Below are 7,946 nucleotides of genomic sequence, written 5' to 3' on the forward strand. Positions count from 1 at the left end.
TAGGAACAGTGTGATTAATTCATACAGCTTCCAGATCCGCAATTGTGGTCAGAGTCCGCATCCGGAGCGGATGCGGACTCTGACAACAATTTAGTTGTAATGAAGTTTAGCGTCCGTTTCAAAAAGATAAGGTGGGGGCGGCGGGTTAGGAAATGGAACGTAGAAGCATTAAATGGATTGAAAAGGAAGGAGTTTCAGCAGGCTGTAGAGATAATCATGAATGACGATAAAGAACTTAGTACTATCGAGGGAAAATCGGAATGTATCAAGAAAGGGGTATCGAAAGCCGCAAAAGAAACTATAGGAACCGTTAATGGGAAAAGGACAAGTAAACTATGGGTCACCGATGAAGTGATTAGAAAGATAGATGAGAGAAGAAAATGGAAAAAATACAGAGTTGCGCAAAAGGAAGTACAAAGAATTAAACAATAAATTGAGACGGGCAACGAATAAAGCAAAAGAAGCATGGATGAAGATGCCGTGCGAGGATATGGAAAGTTTCCATAGGAAGGGTGAAACGTGTGATATACAGCAATGTTAAATCACTATCGGAAAGTAAGAAGGGAAGATCTATGCTAACAGTTAGAGATAGGTCGGGTAATATAATAGTTGAAACAGAAAAGATCCAATAGGGATGGAAGGCACATATAGAAGAAATGTATGGTAAAGAACTTAAGCCTAGAAGGTTAGACATACAAAAGGAACATGACGTAGAGGAAGGTAACTTAGGTCCAGGCACACTCAAAGATGAGATAGAAAGGGCATTAATGGAGATGAAATCAAATAATGCCCAGGGGAAAGACAACATTCCCGCGGGACCACTAAAAGTTTTGGGAAAATGTGGTACTGAGAGTCTATGTGGAATAATATGTAGTAGCTATGAGGAAGGAATCTGGCCAGAAGACTTTGTGGGATCAGTGTTAGTTCCTATGCCGAAAAAGGTAGAGGCTACATCATGTGAGGACTACAGAACAATAAGTTTGATTATTATGAAGGCGAGAGGCTCGCGTGATGCCATTGCAATAATGAGATCACTAATACAGAGTAATATAGAATACAATCAGGATGTATTTGCCTGTTTCGTAGATTTTAAAAAGGCGTTTTATAATGGAATTGGGAAAAGCTAATGAGTGTATTGCAGAAAATGGGAATAAATTGGTGGGACAAGCGGCTAATCCACAACCTGAACATATGCCAGACTGCCTAGGTGTGAGTGGGGAACGGGGAGTCCGGTTGGGCAGAGTTAGGAAGAGGTGTAAGGCAGGGTTGCCCATTATCACCGTTGCTGTTCAACCTGTATGCAGAGGAAATGATTAAAGAGGCATGGGAATAACTGGAGGTAGGAATGAAAGTGGGCGGGGAATTCGTAAAATCGTTAGGTTTACTGATGACCAAGCTTTAGTTTTTCAGTAAGCCAAGGGGTTGCGAGCATTGCTGAGTGAATTGGAAATTCAGTGCGATAGATATGAGATGAGAATCAATATTGATAAAACAAAGGTAGTGAGATTTTCCAGATAGAAAAAGGCTAAGCTAAACATTAAAATAGGAGGGCAAGGACTAGAGGAGGTAGAACAGTTTACGTATCTCGGAAGTGTTTTGGACCAACACGGTCAAAGTAGTAGGAACGTAAGAAGAAGAATTGCGCTAGGCAAAGAGGCTTTCACAAGGAGAACGGAGTTGATGTTAGGGACGTTGAGTTGTTAAGAAAATGCTCATTAAAACTTTGATATGGAGCGTAGTTATGTGCGGCGCGGAAACGAAGTCACTGAAGTAGGATAATAGAAGTAGATTGGAGGCTTTTGAAATGTGGGTGTGGAGAAGGATGAATAAGGGTAAATAGATCGAAACGAAAACAAACGAGTAAGTGCTAGGTACGGTAGGCGAGGAGAGGGGATTGTTGGGAGAAATCATTAGAAGGCAGGAAAAATGAATGAAGAGCATATGGATCGGAAGTGGGATTTTGAACACTGTGATAGAGAGGAGAATATTAGGCAAACGAGGAAAGGTCGGGAAGAGAATTTGGATGTTGGATGGGATGAAGGGAGGAAGGAAGTACACAGAGATGTAGAAGGACTTGATGTAGAGTAGGTTGCTGGATTGTGTTTTGATAGGAGTCACAGAATATTTATTTGGTGGTTGTATCCATCTAAAACCACCTTAACCTGTAGATTACTTATTAATAATAACACTTTTTCACAATACCATATACGCTGCCGATCCGATGCATACTCCACCTAGATAAAACAAACTTTTAGCCCCTAATCGTACGCCTTATAATTTCTTAATTTATCCTACAATATTCCACAACAACAATAATAACTTCTTTATCAAGCAGTTTATCTCATGAAGTTTATGCCTAGATTGTTAACGATCTGGTTTTTAGCTTATTGTGCTTCACTTTTAACCGGCACTGTAAACACTCAGATATAAGGCCTATTTTCACCCATATTGTAGTCAGTTTTTCATTATATACCTTCAGTGAACATGTTAATATCCAATTTGAATATCCCTTTTATTCTTTCTCATATTTTCCATTCAATTCTTTACCTCGCCTACAATACTACTTGAAAATCTTCGAGTGAAGTTTCTCTGGCCATACTAAAATATTTTTATAAGCCTCAAACTTGAAAAAAGAATAACCGTGGGAAGAAAGAAGTAAGGTTTTTTTAGAGAAAATAACAGAATTATAGTTTTTACACAATTTCAATGCCAGATTAGATGAATATATGCGGGTAAAATACTTTGAGAAAGAGGAGATATATACAGCTACACCTAAGCAATACCCTGCAAGCTGCCGCAAGGGCGTGTTAGGTCACCAGCCATACATGCAAAATCCTAGTCATATCACCTCTTCGCAAATATTAGCTCGAAAAAAGTAAATCACATGAAAGAAGAGTTTCTTACGTGAAACGTTCAAATCATGATCTAGAAATGCGAAAAAGATGGGTTTTTTTAAAAAATTACTAGGAGTATATCGACAAAATATGCACACTGCCAATTTTAATTATCTCCTACGCGACTGCTGTCATGCCTATGCTGATCTCATCTCATGTTGATCTAATAGTAAGAGGAAATAAAGGCGTTTTAAATCAATCAGTTCTACTATTTAACTCCCTGATTTTACGTTGTTGATCTCATCTAACCTTTGAGTCGGGGCCTGCAATACAGGCCCCAGCCTGTATGTCTTTCACATCCTCTAATATGTAGCCTGCCTCAAACTTACGCAGTGCACTAAAGCTATATCCCATACACTCGTAGCACATTTAAGATATAGGGCGTAACTACGGTGATATAAAAAAGCTTTTTGAACCTCTCATTACAATTCCCAAATATCCTTATTATGAATCCTAACTTTTTACTTTCTATTCCGTAAATTTCACGAATGTGTTTTACCCAGAGCATATCCTTAGTTATCGTTACACCCAAGTATTTTACCGATTCTACGTTAATTGTGCTGGTTCCCTTCAAGGTGTAAGTAAGATACAAATTAAAGTACATTATGTTGGTGTACATTATATTTTTTGGCGCAAATTTACGAAAAACAAGTTGAACAGTGTCCCGAGGGTGGATACGGATTGGCTAATAAGATATGGCTTATGAAGCGTGATATAAAATTCAAGAGACTAGGTAGGGGCGCTGAATGAGAAAAGTTTTAAATTGGGTAGAAATAAGGAATTTCTCGGAGGTAGTGAATAAAATATTGAAAGAGAAGTAGGGGTGGGTAGAGGAGAAAGAGGTGGACATATTAAAAAAAACAAAGATAGGTAAAAGCAGAAAATATTAACAGTAAATAGAAGCAATGGATGAGAGTAAGAAATGGTGGAAGGTAAACACGAAAGTGAGTGGGACGTAAGAAGAACTAAAAAATTCGCTAATTGGGCGAGATAAACGTGGTGGAATGAGCAGTGCAAGGATATTGAAAGTTTAAACAGACAGGGTAAAATGTCGGGAAAAAGAAACGACGTGCACGTCATCACAGATATCACGGAAAAAGTTCAACGGACGTAGGAAGATAATGTTACTTTTAAAATAAAAAATAGTGGATTTAGGATATTTCATCTATATACGTTCTGCCCAATCCTTTATTAATCATTTTCAGCGATTTAGAAGAGATTCAGGTAACTAAGCGCCATACTTAATGTACATAACTAAGTGCACCCTACAAGTCGCCCTGAGCCCCACTCTACAATTAACTAAACTACAGTCATCAATCTGATGGACGGGCTGATATCATGTGATATGCTGGAAAAACTGCCTGTGTGCGTTCTATGACGCCCTTCGGCAAGCATTTATGGTGCCGGGATGTTCTCTTCACGTGCTACCTGAGGCTTCCAATAACGATTTATTATTATTGCTTATCTACTTAGGTCAGGTTCATGGGGTAAGTTCAAGTGGTAGGTCTTTTATGGGCTTAGAAACACTCCTTTATAATGACGTGTTCTCTTGATAACATAAAACTGTTACGCTTAGCACCACAGCAGTTGCTTAACGCCCTTCAGAGTTTTCAAGAGCATGAACCATTTTTTCACGTGTGTGCGTCCTAACTCCCTTCGTGTTGCCCAAAATACCTAATCTTTTCCTCTCTCCCTCTCTCATGCTTACCCACATTCATCTATCTATTGCAGTGTTAGGCATCTAATTTACCCAAATATCTCCTGAAGTCACTGTCTCTGTCGCCTTGGAGTTTATTGCAGAGGCCTCTCTTCCCTTGCCGTCCACTTCTTTGTTTGTTTCCCTCCCATTCATTTTATTTTTGACATTCCTCTCCGCAATCACTTCTCAGAAGCCCTTAAAAAATAGATATTGCACTTATCACACGTCTTGGGTAGAGATGTGGTGACGAGAGGCCAAACCCTTTTACTCACCTTGCCACACAGGGACAGTAGCTGATTCAGTCTCCGGCTAGATGTGGTGGGAGTAATTGATATATATTTGTTTAATATTGGTAAAATACCAAGCCCCTTTTTAAAACATGAAGAAAATTAACTCATCTCATCAAGCAGATGAGGCAAAGGCATGTGACAGGTTTAAGTCTCCACCCAATGGGGTAATTCCAGATTCCTGGTTAATGGCATTCGGATAGTTCAAGTTGTATTACGTTGTGTTTCCTACTGCTATGGTCACGAAGTGTGCGAGTGAGAAGTAATTACTAATAGCGATCGGTCCTGCAATCACTTTTCCTGACTTGTCGTTATGGTCTAGCATACCAGTGTCATGCAGTGCAAATATTATTCCTTCCGTGCCAGCGCTAAACTTGAATAATTTGTATTTTTCTCAGAATTTGAGTCGTCCATTTAATCTTCGTGATTCATAGTGTCTCATGACCAAGGCCTTTCAGTTATAGTGTGTTAATTTCGGTTCACTCGTAGCGATTTTTCACAAATTGGGCAGCTTTTCTCTGCATCTTGTTTAAATCTGAAATAAAGTACTACAGAGGGTTCCAAAAAATCGGTGCTTATTCAAGGTGACGTTTAGCCTTCGTGAAATTACATCTTTTCTTAACTTTTTCATTTATTTTCATTTTGATACGATACAAGTTAATTCGTTTTTTTATTCTTGACACCTTGCGTGACTAAACTTTTTATGTGTTCTATAGGCTTTTTTATTACTTTTCCATAAATACTTAATGACTTTAATTCTCAAATTGCTGTCATCACTAGAATGTATCGGGAGTAGCAATTTTAATAAAGTACGCAAGGTTGGTTAGAGTGGCCTTTCACGGGAGGGGGTTAATTCCTAATTGCAGGTTAGGGTCATTGGGATGAAAAATATTTTAATATTCACTGTAATGTTTCACCATTATGGATGCCTGTCCTCTACATTTCAAATATTACATTACACAAAATATATGATATAATGACAAATTTACTATGCACATGTAGATGGTTCTGCCAGGATTCTCTAGGAACTTTATTTTCAATTGTCAAAATTAAAAACCCCAATGGCATTTGAGAACGCGATCAAAAGCATTAGAGCTGGGTAATTTATATTAATTCCCTAAACGCATAATTGTGAAGATGTCGAAGGTAGTTTGCTTGCAGAATATTTTGATGTGTTAGGTTCAAGGATGAGAAAAGGAAAGCCAAGGTGAAAAATCATGAGTGCCTTAGTTATTTAACATGGATCTCAAACAGAAACAGCTTTATATGTGTTTGTGGGTTTACTGTCAGACAGTTTGTGAAGCAATTGAAATACAGTTTTTGCGCATTTTTTCTATCTGGGAATGGGAGCGAAACGAACTATGCGGATAGTGAAAACTAACTACTAATGTGTTAAGAATAAAATGAGGGAACTTTAGTGACAAGTAGTAGGTGGTCTTGGGACTTGGCTCAAGAGGCTAATATGGTTTTTCATAGTAGGAAATAAACCCTAAGAAGCATCTATAAATACGATGCCGTATTTTTTCAATGCAATGGAAAAAACTTGCAGTTACATACCTAACTGCCATGATTTAAGGGGATTCTTTTGAAGAAGCTTTCGGGTTAAGGGTATTTTTTTATTCTAGGGCATCATCTGAGGAATTTGATAGAAATAGAAATTGATAGAGAGGGAATAATTACTTGCCATCAACATATGTAGTTTATTTTATTGTTTTCCCAAATGAACCTTTTCTTTTTCGAACCTTCCACGTCGCTGATTTTTCATTCATCAGGAACAATTTATAAAAAAGTTTAGTTTCGGCATTTTAACATATAGTTTTCATTTGAAGATAATTACACTGCCTGTCTCCTTGAGGTAACCTAAAATCAATTATTTTTACCTCTTATAGATCCAGACTTAATGGGTCATATTTGGTGTAATCATCTTGGTAGGAACAGTAATAATTTCTAGGTATTAATAATTTAACTGATATATTAAAAAAAAGATTCTCACTACTTTAATTCATAACTATCAAGATTCAATTATTTTGCAAGACATATTTTCCTGTTGACATATTACTAAACTTCTGAAAGGTAAATCACTTGGTTCATGACCAGCTATGAAATCACAAACTGAGCTAACAATGGATTTTGCTTGAAACAAGTTAATTTTCATTGTAACTAATTGTAGATTTCATTGCTATAATCAAGAAAAAAGGGTCAGGTTCTATATTATTTTGAATTATAGTTCAGAAAAAGGGGATTTCTTCAATCAGAGAGGTGTTTTCATTCCAAAAACTCATGATCAATGTCATTTACTACTTTCTCATATAGGTTAAGATATGTTTTACTTCTTAGCATATGAGAACCTCATTTTTTCGATACTGTGTGCAATGCTGCCAAAGTCTTCTGCTCAAGGAATTAATATGGCCGCAGGCGCAAGTTGTTTTAACCTTACTATCCATAGTGTTGGGCACCTGTACTCTTAGTCTACCTCCGGTATCATCGATTTGAAATAATTGCGGACACTAGCGAATAAAAATAAAAATAGTACCGAATATCTGTATTGTTTGCCCATCCGCAGTGAGTAGTGCATGTACAGGAAGACCGAACGCATATGAGGTGTTGGTGACAGCTCAGTATTTTGGCTTCCATTTTATGAATAAAAAAAATACATGAACGTGTCACTTTACAATGCCTTTAAAAGAAGGATGTTGAGCACAGAAAGTTCTGAAAAAATAATTTGAATTGGCGTGAACGAAACCAATCTAAAAATCTATTCATGGCATGAATATAGATTTCTGAATCCAACCAATTCATAAATCTATATTCATACCATGTTACGCAGGTGATGCAATATTCCAATGTCACCACACGACGAAAAAGAGGAACTCTGTATTATAAAACAAATTGTATTCAACAATGGTTACAGGGAAATAATGATTGACAACATGTGCAACAGAAAACAAACACAGATAGCCCAGAAATCTTTATATTGAGCACCGATGGCGAAGAATTCCATTTCTTGGCCACATTTCACTCAGGATCGAACAAAAACTCTCCAAAAACAAAATCAAGACAGCATTT

This window comes from Hetaerina americana, unplaced genomic scaffold (assembly GCF_022747635.1).
Source record: "Hetaerina americana unplaced genomic scaffold, ioHetAmer1.1.p SCAF_12, whole genome shotgun sequence".
NCBI classification, from domain to species: Eukaryota; Metazoa; Arthropoda; class Insecta; order Odonata; family Calopterygidae; genus Hetaerina; species Hetaerina americana.